The sequence below is a fragment of the Lathyrus oleraceus genome, chromosome 5 (assembly GCF_024323335.1).
Source record: "Lathyrus oleraceus cultivar Zhongwan6 chromosome 5, CAAS_Psat_ZW6_1.0, whole genome shotgun sequence".
NCBI classification, from domain to species: domain Eukaryota; kingdom Viridiplantae; phylum Streptophyta; class Magnoliopsida; order Fabales; family Fabaceae; genus Lathyrus; species Lathyrus oleraceus.
Window position 1 is genome coordinate 591,973,294 of NC_066583.1, and position 12,890 is coordinate 591,986,183.

Below are 12,890 nucleotides of genomic sequence, written 5' to 3' on the forward strand. Positions count from 1 at the left end.
TTGAGAGTTGCTTTCTTCATCTTAACGTGATCGTTACAAAATTTGTGACTTGAATAAAATGGATCTGATAGTAGAAATTTGCATGAATCAGAAGTTGATTCCCACAGACGGTGCAACTATTCAATTTAGAACTAGAAATGATCGATGAATTGACGAGATTATGCTTTGTTGCATTGAGTATATGCTTCTGGTGCGGTGGAGATAGTACTGACCTATAAGATTAACACTGCAATATCCAAATCAATGAGAAAATGAGAAATAATATAAAAATAATAGTGAATTTGAATCATACTTTTTACTTTGCATGAGATCCCTTATATATATATATATATATATATATATATATATATATATATATATATTATATATATATATATATATATATATATATATATATATATATATATATATATATATATATATATATATATATATATATATATATATATATATATATATATATATATATATATATATATATATATATATGGATTAATTGAGATGTTCGAAATCTAAATAAAATGCCTGCTTTCTCTTATTCGGCTTTGGTCAATAAAAAAAAAATCTATAATACAAAAGTCTATACAATTATTATTTCGGTTAAATTCACATCATTGTGAATTTATTACTCGGCTAAACTTAAAGCCAAATCTAGAAGCAGGCGACATTATATAATGTTTTGAATCCGAATATGTCAAGCCGTAAGCCAAAGTTGACATGATTATGTCCAACTTGCAAATAATAGTCATAGAAATGTAAGCTTCACAAACTTCCCCTGAAAAGACAAGAAATGGCGCATTTTCTCTATAAATACTTTAACTCTCACTCTCCACACACCAAACCAAAAAAACCATATCTTCTGGTTTATCATCATGACTTCCCCAAACCCCTTTATAGTTAGTCTCTTCTCATTTATATTAGCATCTCTTATCCAAACATCATTTGAAGCCGATCCACTTTTTCATTTTTGTTCAAACTCGGGTAACTTCACGGTCAATAGTCCGTATGAATCAAATTTAAAAACACTCATCAACTCTCTTATCTACAAAACTCCTTCAACCGGTTTTGGTATTGGATCAGCAGGACTCGTCCAATACCAAAACCAACAAGTACATGGACTCGCTCTTTGTCGTGGCGATGTCTCGGCCTCTGAGTGTAAAACTTGTGTCATTGAGGCACCCAAAGAAATTCAAAATGTTGTCCATACAACAAAGGCGCCATCATATGGTACGACTATTGTTTCTTTAAATACTTGGACACGGATTTCATCGGTCAGATCGATAACACCAACGAATTCTACATGTGGAATGTGAATATCGTTGATGACCCTACCACGTTTAATAACAAGACTAAAGAGTTATTGAGCCAGCTTGCAGATAAAGCTTCTATCAATCCTAAACTGTATGCAACTGGAGAGGTAAAGCTTGAGAATTCAAAGAAACTTTATGGGTTAACTCAGTGCACTAGAGACCTTTCTAGTGTTGATTGCAAAAAGTGTCTTGATGATGCAATTAATCAACTTCCAAATTGTTGCGATGGAAAAGAAGGAGGTAGAGTTGTTGGTGGAAGCTGTAACTTTCGATATGAGATATATCCATTTGTCAAAGAGTAATTAATACTATAATCTTAGTGGTTGAACTTGGTAATAAAGTTGAATAAACCTTAAAGCACTACTATAATGCATGAATAAATAATCTGTGTTATTTACTTCCACAATGAAATATTAAAATTTTGATTGGTTACTCGTATTGAATGTTCACAATACAGGACCACTCAGGAACCCATGGGGTTGATTTTTTTGCCTCTTCTCTTATTATTGGGACTTGGTAACACTTATAATTATGAGTAATCAAAAAGACATGATCAAAGTAAATAACGTGGACAAAGAAAACGTCTATAATGAAAAGTAGATAAAGGAAAACAAGTAAATGAAATGTGAATAAAAGAAATGATTGAATCAATCTAACTGGCTGTATTGAAATGTTGCAGAAAATTTATAATAACAAAAATAAAGCTTAAACTAGAAACTAAACTAAACATGTAAGATTAAATGATTAATCATTCTTCTTTATTTCTTTATAAATAATTATTCCACTTCTAATTTAATTGCAAGTTGGTTGCATTTCAATTTCTTATGTATTTATTTCATTGTGCTATTTCTTTACTTGTCTTTTTGATAATTCTAAAAAGGGAGGAGTATACACTTAGAAGAATAGGGTATAGTTTTTTATGTGTTAAGAGGAGTTTAACAACTCAAAATATTTATCTATCTTTTTATATTTTAGCTCCTCTTTGAGAAATACATTGTCATGTTAAAAAAGAGGAGAATTTGGATCTATATGTTGTGAGAGTATAGTCGTCAGTTGATTTTGACGTTGAAAAATGATTGTAACTTCTAAAAAGCTTTTAGAGATGACAATTACATAAGTGGAATGGTTTTTTTTTGTTGATAGCTTTTTTCAAGAATTCTTTGTGGCAAGTGTCAAAAAAGGAGTTGATAGCAATTGTATAATAATTCTTGATGATGACATCAGATAGGAAGAAAATATCTCAAGTATCATCGGTCTTTTTTTTTGTTGATAGCTTTTTTCAAGAATTCTTTGTGGCAAGTGTCAAAAAAGGAGTTGATAGCAATTGTATAATAATTCTTGATGATGACATCAGATCAGGAAGAAAATATCTCAAGTATCATCGGTCTAATGATTCAAGTTAAATCTTAAAAGCTAATTAATTGTAGAATCAAGTAAAGGAATTTGAAGTCTGAAAGTGAGCGTGTGAAAGCTTGTCTGATCTTACGCTTAACGTCTTAGATTGATCAATTTCAATTGTAAAAGGAAAAGAGTGAGTCTTGAATTACTATGCTAATCACACACACACACATTAAAACGCTAACTGATTTTATTCAATTTCTTAAAACCTATCCAGACATGTATGAAATTGATTTGTAAGTGTTTCCAATGAATTAGAAAAGCTAACTCATTATCTAAATCGATTAAGGACTTTGCCCATTTGATTAAAGTAATGGGAAATACATTCTAATTGATTAGAAACGCCATTAATCTATTAAAACATTTAGTCGTTTTACGGTTTTCTTTTCTGAATTGAGATTGTCACTTTTTGAAGTGTTTTAATTGATTAAAAGATTATTCAATCGATTGAATAATTTATTTATCCCATGGATCATTTCCTTTATTGAGATAAAAAAATTATATAAATGAGGTTTATCCTCATTTTATTTTACACCAGACTTTTGAATAAAAATCTCTCTATTATTTTTCTACTCTTTGTTTTTGAAATTTCCTTTTCATTAGAATTTTTGTAGTGCTGGAAGAATGAAAATTCATTCCGAGAGAGTTATATTGTATTAATGTTGTTCTTAATTTGTTTTACTCAAGAGGGTGATTTGGTTGTATAATATCCTTTATAAGGGATTTCAAAGTTGCAAGTTACACTTTGAAATTCTTAAAGCTGAGTATGCTTCTCGGATTTTGATATGTCCTGTGTTGTAATGTTATTGGAACAATCATGAGTTGAAGCCGTTACAAAATGTTTAATAATTAGTTATATAGGACTAATGTCTAATAAACTCATTAAAACCACGTTCCTTCAATATCCAAGAGGGGGAATAGTTTGCAGATAAATAGGTCTTGAGACTAAAAAAAAATCATATGATCCATGAATAAAGAATGAGGTGAAAACCTTTGACCACCAATAATAATGATCATGAGTCATTTCTGATATATCTTCTGGACGGTACGATTGTGACCTCACTTGACTAATTTCAAAAAAATTCTCTAAATAATGTTTAATCTAGTGTCCAACATAGTGCTCCGATACAACTCTCCCGGACCACACAATCAAACATAAACAATCACCATTCCTAGTAGATTAATTCAAAATTTCACAATAACACCCGGGGTATAACCTTTCCTACCCCTACCCCGGGGCCGCAAAGTCTGCCACCAGCGAAAAAGACGATGATGATAGGAGCAATTGTTAATGACGAACGAAAGTCATCGCTGAATGGATCATCATTCACATTTGGAGAAGGACGACACCTTCCAAATGAGTCAATGACAAAAATATTGGGATCAAAGGTTATCGGGAGGAATACGACGCCAACATCCTTGAGTTTAAAACTCGGATGTTCTGAAACCGGCGCGCCTCCACACCTTTGGATCCGAAACGGCGTCGTTATAAAAACATCAAAGTCATGCGCTTTGGTGATCCTGATTCATCATCAGAAGAAAACATTGTGGATTTCTCTAATGCTGATGAAAACGAAGCAACACCAACACAGATGTTCTTGGTATCCTCAACACAGTCAAATCCTCCGTCAACAGGATCTCATCGCATCTGGAAATCGTAGTGGGAGTCTCAAAACAGATATCGGCTTTCTGAAAGTATCGTCGACCAAAATCTCCAACGGATCTCAAACCGGCTAGAGTAACACCACTGTCACCGCCGACAAAAGTGCGTCTGTATGGGGAAGCAAATGCAATAGCATCATGGAAATGACGGTACGCGTAAATTGAAGAAGAACAACACAGCTTAGGATTATAATGACAATCCAGAGAAGGGCCAGTCCCAATGGCTCTCTTCGCATTATTGACGGATTTGGCATACACAAGCAAAAACAATTGAGTTAAAGTACTAGCGGACATGACAAAGCTCAAAGCATGGACCTATCAAGCAAGATTTTCGTCAAGCAAGAGATAAGTGATTCGTATCCATTATGATTTTTTAAAATTAAAATGTCTATGATATTTGTCTGTGCGTGTTTGTAATCAATATCAATGCGAACAAGGCGAGTTGTTATGAATTCAACTCCTTTGGATATAGCAAGGTATGATCATGTGATGCTAAAACTGTACATTTCTTGTCCAGCTTATTGCATGGAGCCATATGGATGACTAATACTAACACAGTACGAAGTCATCATTTTGCTCTGATCGTCGATGATCCTGCACCCGAGTTTCCGGAGAGACCCCAATGATGTCGACCTAGAGATGATGAATTATGGTCCATGCATGCAGAGCGTATCAGGTTCTATTTGGCAAAGTTGATAAGACTTTCGACTAGGATGTCGGGGTAAGCACATCCAAATAGTAGTGTATCGGCAAGGTCCCTAGAGGTTGAATCGCGAGAAGTACGTGTGAACTTTTGTTTGTTATTATGACACGAAGCCTAAAGTCTATTTGACTTTACAGAGGTTTCGGAAAAGCCTAAAGGTTGGAAGATGACAAATCGCCCACAAAAACTTCACCGGAAGCCATTGTTGTAGAGCGAGAGGTCTACATTGATCTTTGTCGCTGCACTACAATCATAAGGCCGCTAATGATAAAGGTCATGTCCAGAAAGAGTGATCGCTCCGCCATTAAAAGATAAGTGGTCTTACACATTTTGCTAACTAGCTGTACTTAACTTCCATCTGATAATTGACATGGATGAATCCTTTTATATTGGTACTGTGGTGTTATTATCAGTGTGTCTCTAGTTTGAGGTTCTAACATTTTGCAAGTTATTGAATTATCATGAAATTATATATTAGATGTGTGTGATTCAAGTGAGTAGTTATTGGATAGTATGTAGTGTATGATATCTTTTTATTGTTGTCAATGTTGGTTACTTAGTGTGTTTACACTGTTACATGTGATGCATTAGATGATTTGGTTCAAAGTGGCAGTTCTTAAGCTAAATACTTATGATTCTGGTATAGTGATAGCTAAATACATAATAGATCTTGCTGACCCTTTGAATACGCTTCAGAATTGGAAGTTGGATTCACCTTATTCTAATTGGACTGGAATCAAATGCAACTCGGTCGGAACCGTGGAGAATCTCAATCATTCTCGCAAGAAGATCAGGGGATTAATTCCTTTGAACCTTGTTTCGCAAGAATCTCAGGGGATTAATTCCTTTGAACCTTGTTTCATTGGCTATAAAAGCCTTGTATCTTTCATTTGTAATCATCAGAACATAATTTCAATAAATTCTTTTAGTGTAATTGAGTTGTGAAATTTTCATGTGAGGAGAGGTTAATGAATTTATATATTTTATTTTCATTAAGTTTGTATGCTTCCGCGTAAATTTGTTCTTCCACAAATATGATAATATGGGGAAATTTTGTGTAGTTTCCTAACAACTGGTATCAGAGCCAGTTGGTTGATTTTTCTAATTTTTTCTAGTAAAGAAATTTTTAGAGACGATCCTGAGAAAATCAGATTTAAGTGGGAGTGATGGCTGCAGACGAAGGAAAAATGAAAATTGAAAAGTTCGATGGTGTGGACTTTAGCTTTTGGAAGATGCAGATTGAAGATTATCTATATCAGGAAAAGCTACATCAACATCTCATGGAAACGAAGCCAGATTCGATGAAGGAAGATGAGTGGAACCTTCTCGATAGGCAATCACTTGGCGTTATCCAATTGTCGTTATCTCGAAATGTTGCTTTTAACATTGCGAAGGAGAAGACAACCGCTAGTCTTTTGAAGGCTCTTTCAAGCATGTATGAAAAGCCTTCAGCATCAAATAAAGTTCATTTGATGAGACGGTTATTTATACTTCGGATGACAGAAGACACATCAATTGCACAACATATCAATGAACTCAATATTGTAACAACCCAATTGAGTTCAGTTGGAATTGAGTTTGACGATGAAGTACGAGCATTGATACTTTTGTCTTCCTTACCAGATAGTTGGAGTGCTACTGTCACGGCAGTGAGTAGCTCGTCAGGAAGTACAAAGATGAAATTTGATGATGTTCGTGATCTGGTTCTCAGTGAAGAGATCAGGCGAAGAGAGTTGGGTGAATCATCATCCTCTTCAGTATTACATACAGAGGAAAGAGGAAGAAATTCAACCAGGGGATATGGACGTGGTAAATCAAAGGACCGACGATCCAAATCCAGAAATCATCGTAGTTTCAATAATTCAAAGACTATCGAATGTTGGAATTGTGGAAAGAAAGGGCATTACAAAAATCAATGTAGACTCCCACCAAAGAATCAAGAGGTAAAGGATGAAGCAAATGTTGCTTCCACTTCAAGAGGAGAAGACGCGTTGATATGCTCTTTGGAGAATAAGGAAGAGTCTTGGGTGTTAGACTCTGGAGCATCCTTCCATGCCACTTCCCAGAAAGAATTCTTTAATAATTATGTCTCTGGAAACCTCGGTAAAGTTTACCTCGGTAATGAGCAATCATGTGAGATTGCAGGTAAAGGTGTAGTGAAGATTAAGTTAGGTGGGTCTGAATGGGAATTGAAAAATGTAAGACATATTCCCGATCTGACAAAGAACTTAATCTCAGTAGGCCAGTTGGCTAGTGAAGGCTACACAACAGTCTTTCATGGTGATCAATGGAAGATTTCAAAGGGTGCAATGACAGTTGCTCGCGGTAAAAAGAGTGGTACTCTTTACAAGACAACGAGAACTTATCACTTGATTGCGTTGCGAAAAATGAAAGTCCCAATCTATGACATCAAAGATTAGGCCATATGAGTGAGAAAGGGATGAAGATCATGCACTCAAACGAAAAACTACAAGGTCTTAGGTCAATAGAAATTGACATGTGTGAAGACTGTATACTTGGAAAACAAAAGCGAGTCAGCTTTTAGACAAATGGGAGAACCCCAAAGAAGGAAAGGCTTGAGCTTATTCACTCTTATGTTTGGGGTCCAACTACCGTCTCATCTATTGGCGGGAAGAAATACTTCGTGACTTTTATTGATGACCATTCCAGAAAGGTATGGATATACTTTCTGAAATATAAGTCTGACGTATTTGAGGTTCTCAAGGTGTGGAAAGCGATGGTAGAAAACGAGACCAGATTGAAGATAAAAAAGCTCCGAACTGACAATGGTGGTGAATATATAGACACAAAGTTCAAGAATCTATGTTATGAGCACGGAATAAGAATGGAGAGGACTGTGCCAGGAACGCCTTAACAGAATGGTGTAGCTGAGCGTATGAATCGAACTTTGACTGAAAGAGCCAAAAGCTTACGTGTGCAGTCAGGCTTACCGAAGCAGTTCTAGGCAGAGGAAGTCAACACATCAGCTTATTTAATCAACTGAGGTCCATCGGTACCATTGGAGCATAGAATACCAGAAGAGGTATGGAGAGAAAAAGAGGTAAAACTCTCACATCTTAGAGTTTTCGTATGTGTAGCATATGTGCACATTAATGATCATGGCAGGAATAAGCTTGATCCCAAATCAAAGAAATGCACTTTCCTCGGTTATGGTGAGGATGAGTTTGGCTATCGACTATGGGATGATGAAAACAAGAAAATGATTCGCAGTAGAGATGTGGTCTTTAATGAAAGAGTTATGTACAAAGATAGGCATAACACAAGCACCAATGAATCAAAATTAAATGACCCAGTTTATCCAGAGGTTGATGATATCCCAGAAAGTCCTATAATTGAAAATTCTCAATTAGAGGAATCAACTGAACAAAGCAGTGAGCAACAGTATGATGCATCAGAGACTTGTACTCCAACTTCTATATTGAGAAGGTCTTCTCGACCTCATGTTCCCAATAGGAGATACATGGACTACATGTTGCTAACTGATGGAGGTGAGCCTGAAGACTACACAGAAGCATGTCAGACCACAGATGCTAGTAAGTGGGAGCTTGCAATGAAAGATGAGATGAAGTCTTTAATCTCCAACCAGACATGGGAACTAGTTAAGTTACCTAGTGGAAAGAAGGAACTTCACAACAAATGGGTGTATCGAGTAAAAGAGGATCATGATGGTTCTAAGCGATACAAAGCTCGACTAGTTGTCAAAGGATTTCAGCAAAAAGAAGGAGTTGATTACACTGAAATATTTGCTCCAGTTGTGAAACTCAATACTATCAGGTCAGTTTTAAGTATTGTGGCCAGCAAAGAGCTCTACCTTGAGCAATTGGACGTGAAGACTTCATTTCTTCACGGAGACTAAGATGAGGAGAACTACATGCACCAACCTGAAGGTTTCTTAGAGGAAGGGAAACAGAATATGGTGTACAGATTAAAGAAGAGCTTGTATGGCCTGAAACAAGCTCCAAGACAGTGGTATATGAAGTTTGAAAGCTTTATGCACAAGGAAGGTTTCCAGAAGTGCAATATCGATCACTGTTGTTTCTTCAAGAGATATAAGTCCAATTACATCATTTTGCTACTCTATGTCGATGATATGTTAGTAGCAGGTCGAGATATGGATGAAATCAGAAACTTGAAGTTGCAGTTATCAAAGGAGTTTGACATGAAGGATTTGGGTCCAACAAAGAAGATTCTTGGAATGCAAATCATGAGAGATAAGCAAAGAGGAATTTTGCAGTTATCTCAAGCATAGTACAACAATCGTATTTTGCAAAGGTTCAACATGGGCAATGCCAAACCGGTTAGCACACCTTTGGCAAGTCATTTTCGCCTATCCAAGGACCAGTCTCCTCAGACGGAGGAAGAAATAGAATTCATGGATAAGATTCCATATGCTTCAGCCATAGGAAGTTTGATGTACGCAATGGTATGTACTAGGCCAGACATTGGCCATGCAGTGGGAGTTGTAAGCAGGTTTATGGCAAATCCAGGAAAAGCTCATTGGGAAGCAGTCAAGTGGATTTTGCGGTATCTACGAGGCACTAAAAAGAAATGTCTATACTTTGGCAAAGGAGAAATAAAAGTACAAGGATACGTTGATGCAGACTTTGTCGGTGATGTTGATCACCGAAGAAGTACGACTGGCTATATATTTACTGTTGGTACCGGAGCAGTTAGTTGGATATCGCGAATACAAAAGATTGTTGCTTTATCCACTACTGAGGCTGAGTATGTAGCAGTCACAGAAGCTAGTAAGGAATTAATATGGCTTCAAGGATTGTTAACAGAGTTGGGTTTCATGCAGGAGAAGAGTGTTTTGTATAGTGACAGTCAAAGTGCAATACATCTAGCAAAGAATTCTGCATTTCATTCAAGAACAAAACACATTGGTCTTCGTTATCACTTCATTAGATCTCTTCTTGAGGATGAGGTACTAACATTGAGCAAGATACAAGGAAGTGAGAATCCAACTGACATGTTAACAAAGGTGGTGACAATTGATAAACTGAAGTTGTGCTCTTCTTCAGTTGGCCTGCTAGAATAATAAATTGATAAACGTTGTTGTTTGACCAAGGTGTGAAGACTGATTAAAATCACTCTTCAAGTGGGAGATTGTTGGTCAAAATAAAAGAGAGATAAAGAGAGTATGAAGGAGAAACAAGAAAAATAATAGTAAAAAAGAAACAATAATGGTTATGAGAACTTTGGGGAGATGTTAAATAATAACCATTCATCTTTCTTATTTTATTGGCTATAAAAGCCTTGTATCTTTCATTTGTAATCATCAGAACATAATTTCAATAAATTCTTTTAGTGTAATTGAGTTGTAAACTTTCATGTGAGGAGAGGTTAATGATTTTATATTTTTTATTTTCATTAAGTTTGTGTGCTTCCGCGTTAATTTGTTCTTCCACAAATATGATAATATGGGGAAATTTTGTGTAGTTTCCTAACAACTGGTATCAGAGTTGTAACACCCCTTTTTCTACCCCAAAATATTTAACATATAATCAGAGTAAATAAGCACGCATATAAACAAAAGGGCGTCACATCGACGTTTTCAAAAAAACTAAAAGCTTTCAAAAACCAACATCATTCATCATCAATATACAATACACCTGGTCATTCCAAAATAACACCTTTCACTTATCATGAATATTCAAGAATATGCGTTCGCAGCGGAAAAGAATGAATATTCATGCATTTCATAAAATGATTCATGTCCCATACCATGATCATCTCTCAATAACTCAAGATAAAGTAAAATCATATCCAAATAAGACATGAGTTCAATACTACTAATCTACCCAGTGTTACATGACCAGAGCATTGACTCACTACCTAGTCTCTAAATCAAACCACGAAAGCTCTCCGGCTAAATCTCGAATGAGCTACCTTCCACTTACTTCAGCAATACTACTCTTGAGTATCTGCACGATGCCCATGTAAAGGCAACATTCAAACAGAAGGGTGAAAATTCAAATCATTATGAAGAAGTATAATAAGGCACAATGATTAAATCAACAATTAACGGAATTCATCACACCTTGTATAACCATGTCAATAATATTAACTAACATTTATTTCACATGTTTCAAACATCCATCAAAACCCAAGGAGTACAATATTAAAATCCAATACTATATTCTCAAATATACACATAACTACAATTATCACATAATCACATATTTTGCCAAGTTATGTACCCAAACCTCACCAAATTTAATTACCATATCTCATACACACCTCACAATCACACCAATGCATACATTCAATTATCACATAACTCTAATGTGACTCAATGCAAGACATGTGACTCTATGCATGTGGTACCGCAATGTGAACCCAACGTTTCACCGCTTTCCGATTCAATATCTAAAATCCAAGCCACGCTTCCGATCCGGACAAGATCAAAGCCACTACGCCTATTTCCAATTAAGGATCAACGTCTGTTACCATGTGAACTCACAGTTTCACCGCTTCCACTATGAAGCCGACCATGCCATGAATGAATGTACAAATACCAACACATATGCAATTAAGATCCTCTCTACCATCTTAACATTCCACATATCACCATAATTCAACTCTATGAATTATCCACCAATGGTACATATACACATTCATAACAATACATCATTCATAAATATAGGCTAATTATCAAATACACACACTTAGATTTCATTTCAAACTGAATACAGCCTTTAAAGTCTCAAATTTTCATTTTTCAACAGTGTTAACCGGTTAACGCTTTCAGGTAACCGGTTAACGCGAAACAGAATGCACTTCCTGGCAGATTTTCAACAGTGTTAACCGGTTAACGCTTTTGGTTAATCGGTTAACGCAAAACAGAACACAATTTCTAACAGATTTTCAACAGTGTTAATCGGTTAACGCTTTCGGTTAATCGGTTAACGCAAAACAGAATCAACTTCTGGGCAGGTTTTTAGCAAGTAACCGGTTAACGCTCTTAGGGTAACCGGTTAACACAAAAACAGAATGCAGAATTTTCTGCATTTTTCATCGTTGGAGGACTTTCGTACCTCCGATTTCGATTCCGTAAAAAGCCAAACGCTCAGAAAGTTATAACTCACACAATACTCTAAGTATATACAGTTAATTTATAGTTTTAACACAATTAAATCACCACAAATCAAGAATACTCATCAAAACCTAACAATTCCAAAAACCATGAAATTAGGGATTTCAACCTAAACATATTTCTACCCATTGACCCAATCATACTAACCCATAATAATAAGGATTCTCCCCTTACCTCTTCAATTTTCTGGAAACCTTAGCTTCTCTCTTGTTCTTCCCCTTTTCTCCTTACTTTTCCTCTTTTCTTTCTCTGTTGCCGTCAATGAGCAAATGAATCCTACTTCTCACTCTCCTCACCTCTTACTATTTATATTATTACATTTGGGCTTAAAGAATGATACCTCTAATTTAATTATTAGGCCCAATAAGACATAGTATTATAATATCTCTATTTAGTTCAAATAAATTAAACCAACACAACCTACACACTAAGTTAATTAATATAATTATTTAATTATATCTCATATCAACTAAATAATTGATTAACACACCAAATTAATTAATATAATCAATTATTATACTACCTAACAACCAATTAATTAATTAACACTCCAATTAAATAAAATAAAATATAATAATAATAATATAAGAAATAAATACTAAAATTGGGTTGTTACAACTCTCCCCCACTTAAAAGATTTTCGGCCTCGAAAATTTACCTCAAACGAACAACTTCGGATACGATTCCTCCATCTTAT

The 12,890-nt window shown here is 35.3% G+C and overlaps 1 pseudogene; it reads left to right on the plus strand.

Moving 5' to 3' along the window:
* The first annotated feature begins 836 nt into the window (after nucleotides 1-836).
* Nucleotides 837-1,742, plus strand: LOC127086778 (cysteine-rich repeat secretory protein 38-like; annotated as a pseudogene).
* Nucleotides 1,743-12,890: the final 11,148 nt, after the last annotated feature.